Source organism: Vipera ursinii, assembly GCF_947247035.1.
Source record: "Vipera ursinii genome assembly, chromosome: 2".
Lineage (NCBI taxonomy): Eukaryota > Metazoa > Chordata > Lepidosauria > Squamata > Viperidae > Vipera > Vipera ursinii.
The window spans coordinates 39,542,600-39,560,482 of record NC_139513.1 but is presented as its reverse complement, the minus strand read 5'-3'; the positions used below and the strand labels follow the sequence as shown (position 1 = coordinate 39,560,482).

Genomic DNA, 17,883 nt, shown 5'->3' with positions numbered 1-17,883 from the left:
ATTGTATCACTTTTAGGATATGCAACATCCGAGTACCACCAGTCGCCTAGCAAGGTGTCAAAAACTTGAAAATGAAAAAGAAAAAAGTGATGAAGTACAGGTAGTCCTCGACTTACAACAGTTTGCTTAATGACTGTTCGAAGTTACAACGGCACTGAAAAAAGTGCCCCCCAAGCCACAGCCGAGTAAGACACTTGCCTGCCTGCCCGGCTGCGGTCTTCCTCCTGTCCAAGGTTTTCATTGTTGTGAGCATTTCTGTTGAGGATTGGCAGCGGGGGTGGGGTGGGGGGTGTTTTGTTTTTATTTCCCCCCCCCTCTGCTGGGTGGTTGCAGCAGGTTTTGCTCACTTCACATGACCCTGGGACACTGTGACCATCATAAATATGAATCAGTTGCCAGGCATCTGAATGTAAATCACAAGACCCTGGAGATGCTGCAACATTTCACCTGATCGGCGCTTCTTCTGGGCTCAGCAGAACCACCGGGATCAGTGCTGCTTTCCAGCTGATCGGTGCTTCTTCTGGGCTTAGCAGACATGCCGGGATCAGTGCTGCTATCCAGCTGATTGGTGATTCTTCTGGGCTCAGCAGAAGTGCCGAGCTACAGCTGGAGCCTGGCGCTGATCCTGGCACTTCCACTGAGCCCTAACAGCCCTGTAGCTCCAGCCAGCTCTCGCTCAGGCTTGTGCGGTGCTGCCACCAGTTCAGCTCATTCCCCTCCCCCGCTACCATTTTTCTAGGATGGTTGCATGCCACCTGCCAGGTGGCAATGTACCACAGGTAATACCCATACCACTGGTTGAAAAGCCCTGATCTAGTCCAACCCCCGGCCCAGGCAGGAAACCCTATACCATTTCAGTCTCTTTTTAAAAGCTTCCAGTGTTGGAGCATTCACCACTTCTGGAGGCAGGTTGTTCCACTGGTTAATTGTTCTAACTGTAAGGAAGTTTCTCCTTAGTTCTAGGTTGCTTCTCTCCTTGACTAGTTTCCATCCGTTGCTTCCTGTCCTACCTTCAGGCACTTTGAAGAATAGCTTGACTCCTTCTTCTTTGTGGCTGCTCCTGAGATATTGGAAGACTGCTATCATGTCACCCCTCGCCCTTCTCTTCATTAAGCTACACATACCGAATTCCAGCAACCGTTCCTTATATGTTTTAGCTTCCAGTTCCCTAATCATCTTTGTTGCTCTTCTCTGTGCTCTTTCTATTCTCTGTATTCTTTCTAGAGTCTCAATATCATTTTTACATTGTGGTGACCAAAACTGGATGCAGTATTCCAAGTGTGGCCTTACCAAGGCATTGTAAAGTGATATTAATACTTCACGTGATCTTGATTCTATCCCTCTGTTAATGCAGCCTAGCACTGTGTTGGCTTTTTTGGCAGCTACAGCACACTGCTGGCTCATATTTAAGTGATTGTCCACTAGGACAGGGCTTTTCAACCAGTGGTACAGGTACCACCTGTGGTACATTGGCACCTGGGAGGTGGTACGCAACCATCCTAGAAAAGTGGTAGTGGGGGAGGGGAATGAGCTGATCCGGTGGCAGCACCACACAAGCCTGAGTGAGAGATAGCTGGAGCTCGGCGTTGATCATGGCGCTTCTGCTGAGCCCAGAAGAAGTACCGATCAGCTGGAATGTTGCAGCATCTCCAGGGTCTTGTGATTTACATCAGATGGTTCGCAACTAATTCATATTTATGATGGTCACAGTGTCCCAGGTTCATGTGAGTGACCAAAACCTGCTGTAACCACCCAGCAGACTGGGGGGGGAATAAAAACCAACATCCCCACCCCACCCCCGCTGCCAATCCTCAACAGAAATGCTCACAACAATGAAAACCTCGGACAGGAGGAAGAGTGCCACCAGGCAGGTAGGCAGGTGTCTTGCTCATCTATGGCTTGGGGGGCATTTTTTTCAGTGCCATTGTAACTAAGTGAACTGTTGTAAGTCGAGGACTACCTGTACTTCACTTTTTTCCTTTTTTTTTGGTCATCAAGTTTTTGACACCTTGCTGGGCAACTGGTGGTACTTGGAAGTTGCCATATCCTAAAAGTGTACAATGAGTGAAAAGGTTGTAAAGCCCTGCACTAGGACTCCAAGATCCCTCTCACAGTCACTACTATTGACCAAGGTACCACCTATACTATACCTGTGCATTTGGTTTTTCCTGCCTAAATGTAGAACCTTACTTTTTTCACCATTGATTTTCATTTTGTTAGATATCGCCCAGTGTTCAAGTCTGTCCAGATCCTTCTATATCTTAAGCCTATCTTCTGGAGTATTGGCTATTCCTGCCAGCTTGGCGTCATCTGTAAATTTAATGAGTTCCCCATCTATCCCCTTGTCCAAATCGTTGAAACCTGGCACAGTGATAATCAATGATCAAAAAGTGAGGACATGAAATTCTTTTCATTAAATATTGTTGTTTTAAATAATGTCATATATAATTGTGATGAACACCTAGATAAGAAACTGCTGATTTATACAAAATTATTTATTTATTTATTTATTTATTTATTTATTTATTTATTTATTTATTTATTTATTTATTTATTTATTTATTTATTTATTAATGGGATTTATATCCCGCCCTATCTCCCGAAGGACTCAGGGCGGCTAACAACAAAACATATAATAAGTACAGAAATTAAGATAAAAATAAAATTAAAATCATCTGTGCAATAAATTAAAATTAAAAACTAAAAATAAATTATATGGGACATATCTATAATTCAGACATATATTTGTTTTCATTGTTACTGAGCGGAAGGAATCTGATTTCCACAGTGTCACATACAATGGATTCATTTTAAGTATGTGTGTGACAGACTAGCTTTTTATGGTTTCTCAGTGCATGTGGTTGCACCAGTCTTGCATGTCACACCCTCCATCCAGCCTTTTTACAATAGTTGCAACTATACAAAAGTGACTACATTCATAGTTGGAAGTAGTCCTTTAGAATGGTGTATATGGTTAGTGCACAAATTTTGCATACACAGATGTTATAACAGGGGTCTTCAAACTTGGCCCTTTTATGACTTGTGGACTTCAACTCCCAGAATTCCTCAGCCAGCAAGCTGGCTGAGGAATTCTGGGAGTTGAAGTCCACAAGTCATAAAAGGGCCAAGTTTGAAGACCCCTGTGTTATAACATGGAATAGAATAGAATAGAATAGAATAGAATAGAATAGAATAGAATAGAATAGAATAGAATAGAATAGAATAGAATAGAATAACAGAGTTGAAAGAGACCTTGGAGGTCATGGTGTTTTTTTCTCTAGCATTATTGTGGCCAGTCCATGTTTATTGGGGTAGGTTGCTTTTTTTTTTTAAAAAATGTAATTTTCTTGTGCACTAGTCGGAGTCCTATTAGTGGAAAAGAGTATTTTAAAATAAAAGCAAGCCTCTTCAATTTGTACAATTTGAAATAAGGCTTTTTACATGTAAACTGCATAAGAATGCATAAGAAAATGTATTGTGTGTATTCTTACATAATTTACAATAAAATACTAAGTTGTATTTCTCTGATATATCACATTCAAGTCAAAATGCCATGTTGACAGTTCTCAGGTAAAGAATATTGATTCTTTGAATTATGTATCTCTTTTATCTTGTACAGATTTTAATACAATTTTAACTGTCAGTTATATTCTCCTTTAATACATTTCCAGTTTAAAGTACCACTCTCAATACGTCCTGAAATCCTCTTAAGAATTAGGAAGATTTCCAAAGACAAAAATATACTATTAGTTTTCCTGCAATTTCTTTAAAAGTTTGTGAAGCATTGAATAGACTGATACAGTAGTAAACAAAGTAAAATAAAGCATCACTTGCTCTGATAGGAAAGTCCATGTATAAGGTAAACAATTAGATTTTCTTACGTTGAATGTTTTATGTATTATTTTCAGAAACCTGATCAATTCTGGCTTCACTGATTCTTAGTGTCTAAACTTTTGAACTTCTCTTTCCTGAAGATATAAGAATCTAATACAACTGAAAGGTCTAGTTGACATCTGAAATATTTTGAAGACCTGACTATAACTGAAAACCTTATGTCATACAGTCTTAGCAGCTTTATGGCCTCTTATTTCCTGATTCTATCACTGAGGGAAACCCTGAATTCCTAAGCTATACTAACATTTCTCTTTCATTTTTAGCAGTATAAATGTTTTTTTTCCCTGAGAGGTCTTTGATAATGTAGTTTGTGTTAGTATCTCAGAAAGAATTGCTTCAATTGAAAGTTCAAGAAGTAAATATTATAATCAATGAAGCATCATAAATAACTTTTATGTCTAAATCAAGCTATTAAAAGCTTTTTTATTTTAAAGTAGCTAGAGGAATAAAATAGCTGCATAGTTCATAAAGTGATATACTATTATTGCCTGCTGTGCCCATGAATTATGCCAGCCTTTTACACTTGTGAAGTAAAAAGCGGATTATAACTGTGATCAGTGTATTATCTTATATTTCTTATTGTTCATTATATTTCCTTTTTGAGAACTTTTGTAGTCTAAATGACTACTAATGACATAATTACAATTGTTTGTCACCACTGTAATATGTGATTTCCTATCTCCTCATGAAGATGTAAGTTAGATAAAGGAAGAGTTTTGGCAGGAAGACAAAGTACAGTGATTTATTAAAGACCAGATGTGGTTGTTAAAAGCTTTTTTTTCCTCAGGAAAAAAAAACTTAATTGAGTAATGTGAAATAGGAATGAAGTATCTGAACATTATAGGCACCAGTTTCTAGTTACTGACATAGTTATTGCTAGGAATCATAGTCAAAAGAGGCCATGAAGGTCATTGAATCTAACCTCTCATTCTGTTCAGGAATTCAAATTAAGCATCCCCAACAGATGGCTATCTAACCTTTCTTTGGACATACATATGTATATCTACATGATAACTCTGCAGATTATTTCAGTAACAATATTTGCTTGCTAGTCATTAAAATCTCTTTCATTAGACAAACCAGCTTTTGGTTTGTATAACTAAGAATATGTTTGTCTGGTTGTAGAAGGTAATGAACATTCAGTTGCAGAATCTCTGAAAAACTTCAGAAAAAAGCATTGTGTCATGGTTCACCAAAATATTCCCCTGCTTGTGGTAAGATCAGAAAACCTCTCTCTGAGATCTTACTAAACATTTTCTTAATTAGAAAATACAGTCTTTCAGATAGTTGGACCTATGTCATTATGACTTTCTAAGAATAACCAGCACTTTGAATTTTCCCTACATTAGACTGCTATTAACTGATTTAATAGTCTAGACCAGACAAGTGAAACTCGTGACATCATGTGACGTCGTGTGATGTAGCAGAGCTTTTTCTCCATTGCTGGCAATGGGGTGGGTGCGTTTCCTAGTGACACGTCTGGCCAGCAGTTTGACACCCCTGGTCTAGACCATTCTGGACTTGCTACAATATTAAAAGATTTGGAAGAGAAAGCAGTTCTGTATAATCAGATTTTATACTAGTGAGAACTAATTGTCTCGATGTACAGTATGTTGTGTGTGTGTATGAATGAATGAGATCTTCAGGAATAGTCAGATGAATCTGATGGCATAATTTCTATTCTATTCTATTCTATTCTATTCTATTCTATTCTATTCTATTCTATTCTATTCTATTCTATTCTATTCTATTCTATTCTATTCTATTCTATTCTATTCTATTCTATTCTATTCTATTCTATTCTATTCTATTCTATTCTATTCTATTCCCATCCCCATTTTTCTCATTGCTTATATACCATCCATTTCAACAAGTTCTGAGGGGGTCTAAATATGAACATATGTTTTTTTAAAGAACACATTAAATTTCTTGATCTTTTGATTGATCAAGAACATTTCTGTATTGTCTGGATTAAGCATAAATTTGTTGTCCATCATCATTAATAGTTTCTAGTCCCATTCAGGAACTGTGCTTTCTGAATATATCATACAAATGTTTCATATTAATCCAGATACTGCCAGCCTTGCTCAAATAATACTCACCATCTTGAGATATCACTGTATTGGGCAGCAATATCACTAGGTTATTGTATATATAGCTGACACAAAGTTTTTTTCAGTTAAGCCTTGATTCTGACAATTTACTATCCTGGGTTAAAGAAATGCCAATGCATGTATAGCTGAAAGCACAAAACCCTTTTTTTTCTAACAGATGTCATTTGATCAACTTAAGTTTATGCAAGATTCAGTTTGCATAATGGTTGAGTTAGGCTGTTTTTTTTTTAAACTTGGTGTTTAAACCTTAACTGAGGATCTTAGCTGGAAATGTACTGTTTGAATCCTTGGTTTGCTAACTGGAAAAGAAGGACTATTATACCTATTATATTGAGCCTTGGTAGCACAGTAGTTGGAATGCATTAAGGTAAAGGTAAAGGTTCCCCCGCACATGCGTGCTAGTCGTTTCCGACTCTAGGGGCCGGTGCTCATCTCTGTTTCAAAGCCGAAGAGCCAGCATTTGTCTGAGGACGTCTCCGTGGTCATGTGGCCGGCATGACTAGACACCAAAGGCACATGGAACACTGTTACCTTTCAACCGTAGTGGTCCCTATTTTTCTACTTGCATTTTTACATGCTTTAGAACTGCTAGGTTGGCAGAAGCAGGGACGAGTATTTTTATTTATTTATTTATTTATTTATTTATTTATTTATATTCCATTTATATCCCGCCCTTCTCCGAAGACTCAGGGCGGCTTACAAGCTTAGCAGTAGCCTTCATTCTATGTATATGCCTGCTTATTAGGGCTTTCACACACACACACCCAAGCAGCATTATTACAAAGTCAGCTTAATTGCCCCCAACAATCTGGGTCCTCAGGCGCTGAGGACCAGGCGCTCAATCTGAGTAACAGGCGCTCTGTTACGCGGCACTCGGGATTCGACTCGCCAAACTGCTGACCTTCTGATCGACAAGCTCAGCGTCCTAACCCACTGAGCCACCGCGTCCCTCTGGAATGCATTATTGCAGGCTAAATCACTGCTCATTGTCAGGAGTTTGATTCTGAGCGGCTCAAGATTGACTCAGCCTTCCATCCTTCCGAAGTCAGTAAAATGAGGACCCAGATTGTGGGGGGCAATATGCTAACTCTGTAAACTGCTTAGAGAGGGCCAGTGCTTTTGTTGTAAAAGAAAAAGGTGCCGGAACTCACACATGTCATACAACCCGCCATGCCTACCCTACAAGGTTCCATCCAAAAAAGGTGTTGGAACTCTGTTCTGAGCATTCTATGACAAAAAAAGCCCTGGAGAGGCCTATGAAGCACTATGAAGCGGTATATAAGTCTAAGTGCTATTGCTATATTAGTCATGTTATTTTGTCATTTATCCACTGAATTCTTTTTTACTTTACAAAATGAATGCTAATTTTTCATGAAGCATGATAGGGCTGTAATTCTGTGGTCGATTCTCTGTTTTGCATGCTGAAGGAATTAGGTATACTTTTAAACCCTGAGGAGCAGCTGCCAATCTACCATCCCTGGGAGGAGCATCTGAGTTAGCTCGGGAGTTCATGGCTTCCATGATGGCCATGGACCTGACGCAAGTAATTCATGGACCGACTCATGTAGGAGGTCACACCCTGGATTTGGTTTTCCTATCTAGACGGTGGTTAGATGATCTTGGTGGGGGCTCTCCAATTGTTATGCCCCTGTCATGGACCGATCATCATCTCCTGCGGCTGGTCTTCCGTTTTGCCACTCCCCACCCTGGGTGTGCTGAGCCAACTAGATGCTTCCGCCCCAGGCGCTTAATGAACCCTGAGAGGTTCCAGGCAGCGCTGGGGTCCCCACCTGCCTCCTCTGCTCACAGCTCGGCAGATGCCTTAGTGGAAGCCTGGGAAAGGACGGCCACGGAGGCACTTGACCGAGTTGTACCCTTGCGGCCCCTGACCCGGTGCAGATCCCAGTGGGCTCCATGGTTCTCTGCGGAGCTCCGGGAGATGAAGCGTCGGAGACGGGGCCTAGAGAGTGGTTGGAGGTCCAGCCGATCTGAATCCGACCGATTGCGACTAAGAACCCATATTGCAAGATACCATTGTGGGCAATTCCAAAACACGCAATAGAAAATATATATGCTGGCTTCAAACATGATGTGACTACGTACAAGGAGATCCTAAGTTTGGAAAGAAATGTCTGGTGTTTGAAATCATATAGCCTCTTGCGAGAAGAGAAGGTTGTTCAAAACTGGTTTCAATATACTCAGTTACAGGCCAGGTGGAAAGAAGACCAAAAAAATGGATTTGCAACGACTGATGAAAATTTGATAAAGCAAATTAGAAATCAAGGACCAGCACATATTAAACGGATATATCTTGCATTGATAGAGATTGATTCAGAAACAGAGCTTGTTAAGGATTGTATGATAAAATGGGCCCAGAACATTCAGGAAGTTATTACAATGGACACGTGGGAAAAGATCTGGGTGAGGAATGTAAAATTCACTCAAGCTCAAAGTCTAAGAGAGAACTTTTACAAAATGTTTTATAGATGGCATCTAGATCCTAAAAAGCTTGCAAGTATGTATCCGAATTATCAGCCTAAATGTTGGAGGTGTGGTGATGAAGAGGCAACATATTTTCACATATGGTGGACATGTAAAAAGGTCAAGGCTTTTTGGATAAAAGTCTGGTGGAATATGCAGAAGATTTTTAAACGGAGGATAAAGTTTTGTCCGCAATTTTTTTTGTTGGGAATAATTGTTGACGCTACAGTTGTGGACTCTAAGTTGATGTTGAATTTAGTTACGGCAGCAAGACTTTTGATAGGTCAATATTGGAAGAAAGAGGAACTGCCGACTATACAAGAGTGGATTTTAAAGGTTTCCGACTTGGCAGAGATGGCGAAGATTTCGGCCTATTTGAAAGATTACTCGTAAGAACATTATATTATGGAATGGAGAAAATGGATTGAGTTTATCCAGAATAAGTATAGGGTTAAGAAGTTTTATCTAGCATTTGAATAAGTCTTCTTTCGTTTTCTTTTTTCTTTTTCTATTTTGTCTTCTATATATATTTAATAATGCTAAGTTTTGTTTGATGCTATATAAGTTAGAGAGTGATGGATTTTAGAATTTATAGTTGTTAGTATATGGTTGTTTATGATTGCTTTTTTATATATATATACCTTGTATTTAGCTCTGGGAAGTCCGGGGGGGGGAGGGGGGTTGGGGGGAGGTGGGGGGGAGGAGGGAGGGGGGAGGGGGGGGAAGGGGGGAGGTAGGGAGGGGAGGAGGGAGGGGGAAGGGGGTTTTTTAAAGGAAAACTGTATTTTTAAAACTTTTCAATAAAAAAAATAATAATAAAAAAATACAAAAAGAACCCATATTAGGTCTTATCTCGCAGCGATAAGGGTGGCGAGGTCTAATTACTTCGCTACCCTTATCGCGTCCGCAGATAATCGCCCGGCCGCCCTGTTTAGGATGACCCGCTCCCTCCTTAATCAGGAGGTGAGTGAGGAACCCTTGCAGGGGCGTGCCAAGGAGTTTAGTCAACATCTGTTGGACAAAATCGCTCGGATTCGGACCGGTTTGGACTCCGACTGGGCAGAGTCGGACTATCAGGACACGGGTGGTCTTGTCAATGTTATCTGGGAGGAGTTCGATCCTGTAACTCCGGAGGAAGTGAACAGGATTATGGGGAGGCTGAGCTCCACCACATGTTTATTGGACCCATGCCCTTCCTGGCTGGTTTATGCAGCCCGGGAGGGGACACGAGGCTGGTTCCAGGCGGTTATATCTGCCTCTTTGAGTGGGGGTAGTTTCCCCGCTGACTTGAAAGAGGCGGTGGTGAGACCTCTCCTCAAGAAGCCTGCTTTGGACCCAGCTGTGTTAAATAACTTTCGTCCGGTCTCCAACCTTCGCTTTCTTGCGAAGGTTGTTGAGAGTGGGGTGGCGCATCAGCTCCCTCTGTTTCTGGATGAAGCGGATTATGTAGACCCGTACCAATCGGGCTTCAGGCCCGGGTACAGCACGGAGACGGCATTGGTCGCAGTGGTGAATGATCTCTGGAGGGCTCAGGACGGGATATTCCTCTGTCCTAGTCCTATTAGACCTCTCAGCGGCTTTCGATACCATCGACCATGGTATCCTGCTGCGGCGTCTCAGGGGATTGGGAGTGGGGGGCACGGTTCTTCAGTGGTTCTCCTATCTCCTGGGACGCTCGCAGTCGGTGTTGGCAGGGGGACAGAGGTCGACCGTGAGGCCTCTTGTTTGTGGAGTCCCTCAGGGGTCGGTCCTCTCGCCTCTCCTGTTCAACATATACATGAAACTGCTGGGTGAGATCATTCGTGGTTTTGGAGTTGGGTATCATCAGTATGCTGATGATACCCAGCTTTTCATTTCGACCCCAAACCACCCTATTGATGCCCTCGACGTGATGTCCCGTTGCCTGGAGGCGGTTCGGGTCTGGATGGGGAGGAACAGGCTTCGACTCAACCCTGACAAGACTGAGTGGCTGTGCGTACCGGCATCTCGGGATATTCAGGATATCCCATCCCTCTCTATGGGGAGTGAGTTATTACCCCCCGTAGATAGGGCTCGCAACTTGGGAGTCCTCTTAGATTCACAGCTTTCCTTAGAAGACCATATAGTAGCTGTGACTAGGGGGGCCTTCGCGCAGGTCCACCTGGTGCGCCAGTTGCGGCCCTATCTATACCGGGATGCCTTACGTACGGTCACTCACGCACTCGTGACCTCTCGTCTGGACTACTGCAATGCTCTCTACATGGGGCTACCCTTGAAGACCACTCGGAGGCTCCAACTTGTACAGAATGCAGCCGCGAGAGTTGTGTTGGGAGTTTCCCGACACTCCCATGTTACACCTCTGCTCCGTGAGCTGCATTGGCTTCCAGTTGTCTTCCGGGTGAGATTCAAGGTGTTGGTAATGACCTACAAAGCCCTACATTGCATGGGTCCGGAATACCTTGGGGAGCACCTGCGGCCGGCGTCAACGTCCCTCCGCCCAGTACGCTCCCACAGAGAGGGCCTCCTCAGGGTGCCACCGGTCAAAGAATGTCGACTGGTGGCCCCCAGGGGGAGGGCGTTCTCTGTGGGCGCGCCGGATTTATGGAACCATCTTCCGGTCATGCTCCGGATGGCGCCTGACTTCCGCTCCTTCCGGCGCGATCTCAAAACCTACCTTTTTGAACAAGCTGGCCTGGCCTGATAGGATTGGGTTGGGTTTTATAAATCTGTTTTAACTTTTTTAATGTGTATTAATTTATTCATGGGCATTGTTCTTTAATCGCTTTTAATTTTTGTATCTTGTTTTTTAATATGTATTGCCCTGTTCACCGCCCTGAGTCCTTCGGGACAAGGGCGGTATACAAATTAAATAAATAAATAAATAAATAAATTGTAGATAAATTTCAGTTAAAGAGATGAACAACCTGACTTGTATAAGTCACCTTCAGAGCATGGAGACTCTAACAATACAGAGAGTTATCAAATTTAGAAAAAAGTCAAAACATACCCAGTACATTTTTTAAGTGTGATGTATTGAGTTTCTGTTACGGAGTACAATACAAGGTACCAGAACACTTTTAAAGAAAAATGGACAGGTGTGTTAAAGTTGTGTGTATTGTATGTTTACGTTGCACTCACGTCATGTACTATAGCTTCTACTCACAATTACTGTGGACACTATAGTAGTAGATGCATACCGTTTGATTTTTGGAACTCCTGATTATTCTACAAGATCCCGTTCTGTAATCCTTTGCATGGTTTCAGATAATTACATTTGGCTATTTGAGCACCTATTCAGGTGCTTCTCCAGTGGTTGAATATTTCAGCTCTCTGAAGGGGAAAAAGCTGATATTGAAAACAATAAGATGCAGGGCAAGCAATCTGGAGCTTTGTAAAGTTTTATTTATTTATTTATTTAGAACATTTGTAGAGCCACCCTTCTTAAAGCTAGGATATTGGCAGCTTACAACCCACAGGTAAGAAAATATATCCAACAACAAAAGCAAAAGAAGCAATAACATCAGTATAATAAAAATAAGCTGGCACGACAACCTGATTTACATCCCAACGTTATTTTCCAAATCTAACTTTGCCCTATCCAAACATTCTGGGGAAGGGCAACTCTTCTGAGACCTAAAACAGAGGGGATATGTTGGATCTCAGGGACAGGCTGTTCCATATGATGGGTTGTAGTGGAGAAAGCATGCTTCCAAGGACCCACAAAATGGCAGTGTTTTAAAGAAAGAGAACTGGGGCATGAACCTGGTGGTTAGCCCCCATTATCTTCAGCCACAATATAGACAATAGCTCGGGCTCATTATCTTACACCATTCTTTCCATTATATGCAGTTGCCTAACCATTGTGACTATAATTTGAAGTAGGTGTGATTTCACATTAAATTGCTAGGAAAACTTTTTGTTGTCTGCCAGGGATTTGTGACTTAGTTCTTTACCATTCCTGATTCTGACATTAAAAATTCAGATCCTGGAATTTGTTTGTTTGTGATTTATTTGTGTGTTTGTTTATGTGGTTTTATGTATCCACTCCATTAATCTTAAACTGGTACCCAGTGATAGCTTAGAAAGTAACCAATTTATTGCAATATTCATTTTTATAGGTCAGATATTCCACTTTATCAAACATCAGTTCTGGTGTCATGTATGATGAAGTAGCCTTTAATCTATGAAAACTTGTTAATTTATAACAGTCTCTGATGCTCTCCAGATGACTTGGATTATATCTCCAAAATCTGAAACCACAGCAAGATGACTGTCATTCTGGCTGAGGACAATAAGAATTGAAATACAGCTAAAAAAAGATTGCGAAGGATGGACTATGAGATATAAAAGCTCTTACTTTTTTGTTTATGCTACAATAAGCTAATATGGACTTTGGAATCTGTCAAAATTAATTTAGTATTATTTTTCCCCCAATTGAAATAGCTATCTTCCTCTATGGAATACTTAACTCTCTTTCTCTTGGCTTAACCTTCCAAACACCCTGTAAATTAGATCATTTATTGTTTTCTTTTTAACAAGCCAAAGATCATACAATTAACTTGTTCTATTGATTGTGGTGGGAATGAAAATTCATTTATTTAGACTGGGCCACTGAGTTTATTACTAAACCTTATTTGTGGTCCATTCAGCCATCCTGATTTAAACTGGCGTGTGCCATCAATTAAGTGGCCACTGTACACTTATTCATGTATTAATGGAGGTCACCACAAATGACAGTTTAGAAGCAACATCCATCATTATTTTTAGTAAGAATTTCTTATGACAATGATACCTTTATTTTAGAACATTTAAAGAAAATAAATAACTACACAAAGAAGAAAATGTGAAGGGCATTGTGGGCGAAAAATTTACAAAAAAGTAAAATAGAATTTACAATTACTATTATTACATTGGTTAAATAATTGAATATATACAACTAAACTTAATAATCAACAAATAAACATTAAGATGAGTTTAGATATATGCTTCTTGCATTTTTCATTTTGTTTCATGTTCTTCCTAGTGTACTAGGAATGTGCAAAAGTAGTGTTTCTAACAATTTCTAACAAAAATGCATTATTTTGTAAATGTTTGTCACAACTTGTGACAAACTGTGTGCTAAAAGTACTAGATCCAGTTTTTTTTTAAAAGTACATTACTATGGGTGTCAGAAAAGAGTTTACAAGTGGGCGTCCTCCTGGATTCACGGCTCAATTTTGAAGATCACATAGGAGCCGTGACCAGGGGGGCTTTTGCACAGGTTCGCCTGGTGCGCCAGTTGCGTCCCTATCTGGACCGGGACGCCCTACGCACAGTCACTCATGCGCTTGTGACCTACCGTTTGGACTACTGTAACGCTCTCTACATGGGGCTGCCCTTGAAGACCACTCGGAGGCTTCAACTGGTGCAGAATGCGGCCGCGCGAGTTGTAATGGGGGTTTCCCGATACTCCCATGTAACACCTCTACTCCGCGAGCTGCATTGGCTTCCGGTTGCCCTCCGGGTGAAATTCAAGGTGCTGGTTATCACCTATAAAGCCCTACATGGCCTGGGTCCGGGATATTTGAGGGAACACTTGCTGCCGGCATCAAACGCCCTTCGCCCAGTGCGCTCCCACAGGGAGGGTCTGCTCAGGGTTCCGCCGGTGAGAGATTGCCGGCGGGTGACACCCAGGGATAGGGCCTTCTCAGTGGGAGCGCCTGCCCTCTGGAACCAGCTGCCGGTGGAGCTGAGGACTGCCCCCGACCTCCGATCATTCCGCCGGGGCCTGAAGACCTGGCTTTTTCAGCTCTCGGGCCCAGACTGAGGAAGAATTTTTAATTTGGGGTTTTTTAACTGACTACAGGGTTAATTTAATACTTTTTAATTTGTTCTTAATTTTTGTATTTTGGATTTTTAATTCCCTGTAAACCGCCCTGAGTCCTCAGGGAATAGGGCGGTATATAAATATAACTAACTAAATAAATAAATAAATAAATTTCCATAGTGACTGTTCCAGATTTTATGTGAGATTAATATGTGATGATGCACCATCATTGGAGTTATATCAGTGAGGACTTGAATAGTTTTGGAACTGAACACTTGAATTGGGTTCTATACAGAAGTTATTGAAGGCATTAGAATTAATTATAGCAGTACAGGTAGTCCTTGACTTATGACCATTTGTTTAACGATTGTTCAAAGTTGTGATGTTGCTGAAAAAGTAACTTGCAGTTGTTCTTGCACTTTTGACCATCACAGAATTTCGCAGTCATATAATCATAAATCAGGCTCTTGGACACCAGCTTGCAACATTTCAGGGTCATGCAATTTCCATTTGCTATCTTTCCAAGGGACTTCTGACAAGCCAAGTCAATGGGGACAATTGGATTCACTTAACAACCGTAGCAAAAAAATGTCATAAAATTGAGTGTGTCTCACTTAACAGTTGTATTGCTTAGAAATGGAAATTCTAGTTCCAATTTTGGTTGTAAGTTGAAGACTATTTATTGGACATTCCATTTTTTTTTTGTTCTAAAAAAATACAATCTTCATATTCCTTTAAATCATCTCTAGTTTAGCATTCTTCTTTAGTTTTTATTTCATATTACTCTGAATCTGGTGGTGCATGCTGTACAGATAACATATAGAAATGAGCTGATTGAGTATAATTTGTATCCATTGTTAAATTTAGTAACTGCACTGAGATTTGAATTACGCTAATCAACTTTTCTTGTAATTTCTATAATTTACATACTGTACACACACTGCAAATGCATGACTCTAGTGCAAAACAAAGTTTAATTAGTGTAACAGGGTTGCATCTGCTTCTAAAGTGATTGATTTTTCCAAGTGGTTATGTTAGTAGCAAGGGGGATCTTGGAACTAAACCATAATGGTATGGGGCACAATTTTTGAGAAAGCTTCCTTTTATTTACTCAGTTGAAACTAATAGGAAGTAGTTATGTTGCTGTGATTTTCATTGATCTTTTACATTGGTAATTTTTACACTCCGAGGGGTCTCCGAGTCCTAGTAGACAATCACTTCAATATGAGCCACCAGTGTGCTGCAGCTGCCAAAAAAGCCAACACAGTGCTAGGCTGCATTAACAGAGGGATAGAATCAAGATCACGTGAAGTACTAATACCACTTTACAATGCCTTGGTATGGCCACACCTGGAATACTGCATCCAGTTTTGATCACCACGATGTAAAAAAGATGTTGAGACTCTAGAAAGAGTACAGACAAGAGCAACAAAGATGACCAGGGGACTGGAGGCTAAAACATATAGGAAACGGTTGCTGGAATTGGGTATGTGTAGTTTAACAAAGAGAAGGGTGAGGGGTGACATGATAGCAGTGTTCCAATATCTCAGGGGCTGCCACAAAGAAGAAGGAGTCAAGCTATTCTCCAAAGCACCTGAAAGCAGGACAAGAAGCAACGGATGGAAACTAGTCAAGGAGAGAAGCAACCTAGAACTAAGGAGAAACTTCCTGACAGTTAGAACAATTAACCAGTGGAACAACCTGCCTCCAGAAGTGGTGAATGCTCCAACACTGGAAGTTTTTAAGAAGAGACTGGACAGCCATTTGCCTGAAATGGCATAGGGTTTGCTGCCTGAGCAGGGGGTTGGACTAGATGACCTCCAAGGTCCCTTCCTCCTCCTCCTCCTCCTCCTCCTCCTCCTCATTATTATTATTATTATTATTATTATTATTATTATTATTATTATTATTATTATTATTATTTTCTAATGACCTGTGATCAAAATTAGAAATAAAACCACCCTGAATAAAATAACTTTATCTGACTTTGATTTAGCTCTTAGAAGAAATGTAGTTTTCAAAGTACGTAATTTTGATATATATAGTATTTGCATAGTGATTTGTTTAAGATATTCTGTTCTATTCTGTTTAAGAAATTTACATAAAAATTAGATGTTTAGAATATTACCATAAAATGATTGTACAATAAAGTTACTAGTTCTTCTTTTAGGTATGTAAAACTAGCTAAGAGGAAATATACTCTGAGGGAATGTAATAATGGTTGACAGAGTTTGAATGCTTAATTTTTTCCCCCTGATGGATAGAATTTTTTATTAAGTGAGTAAAAATAGACACATCTGATGACATCAGCAACATAATTTCATAGCACCAGCATTTACGTCTTGCTTTTTATTTTAAACAGGTGAAGAAAAAACTGAGGTTGATCAGCTTGATTCAACTTGCATATCTTTATTATGCAGTTTACATGGTTAAACTTGGATCCTCTCATGCTTAAAACCCCACTGTGACTGTTTGTAAGTATTTGTATATTTTACTTTAAAGTATAAATGTGGCTCAGGAGGATGTGGATTTACATGGCAATTTCTTTAGAGATATTAATCATAATGAGCCCAAATAAATGCTTAATTTTCAGTAATGAGTGTATGATTAATATGGGTGTGATATTTTATAGTAGGGATTCTCCAATTTTATAATAGTAACTTAAGCTAATCAAGAAAGTTATACCACTGTAATCAAGAGCATAATACAATTCCATGGTAAAAGGGTTTTCCCCCTTTTTAATTTTCTACTTTTCTGCATAGGTTTGCTGCTGAATGTTGTCACAGCTTTATGTAGGGCAACTTTTATGTAAAAGGAATCTAAGTGAACAATAATAGCAAAGTTTGGGAGTTGTTTCATTTATTTTATAAACTGGGTTGTCTAGCAAGTAACTTGAAATCATTCTCCTCCTTGCCACTAGTGCAATCAAATTAATTGGATGAATAACTGGAAAACTTCATTGGACAATCAGTCATGACTTAGACCAACCTTTTCCTATATAAATCTCAGAAAAATAAGCTCCATTATTACATTGCATAAATAAAAGTTCTAAAGCACACTATCCACAATTCAGAAGAAATTTCCAAAGACTCTACAATAAAAGTAATTGATGCTCAGCAACTTAGAAGAAGTGATGCCACCATTTCTAAAACTTGATATTTCATCAGTCTGCAGAGACATAATTTTTCAATTATTTGCACCTATAGTGCAGGTTAAACTTGTCTAGGAAGTTATAAAGTTATAAAGACTTCAGAACAGCATCTAGGTATTTCTAATTCTCTTTCAATTGCACTTGGTGTTTTCAGCTGCATTATCAGAAAAGCAATGAATGTCACGTGTCAGTAGAAAGAAGCCATTGTTCACCAAGAAAAAGTTCATGCTTATCTTAAGTTTTATCTGAAAAGCACCTTGATGACCTTCTGGATGTTTAGAAAAATAGTATTTAGACCCACGTCAAAAAAGTGAAATTTATCAAGCATTAGGAGCTGTGGTGGCGCAGTGGTTAGAATGAAGTATTGCAGGCTAACCTGCATTCCCACTGCCAGGAATTTGATCCTGATCGACTCAGTCTTCCATCTTTCCAAAGTTGGTAAAATGAAGGCCCAGATT

The 17,883-nt window shown here is 40.1% G+C and overlaps 1 protein-coding gene across 18 annotated transcripts in view; it reads left to right on the top strand.

The window, feature by feature from the left end:
* The window catches only part of FOXP1 (forkhead box P1), a 666,401-nt gene that overhangs the window by 191,597 nt on the left and 456,921 nt on the right, over nt 1–17,883 (top strand). For all 18 annotated transcript variants that reach the window (XM_083354300.1, XM_083354292.1, XM_083354290.1 and 15 more), the window contains one exon: nt 16,637–16,748. The gene's annotated coding sequence lies outside the window, so the exon portion shown is untranslated. The remainder of the gene's footprint in view (nt 1–16,636; nt 16,749–17,883) is intronic.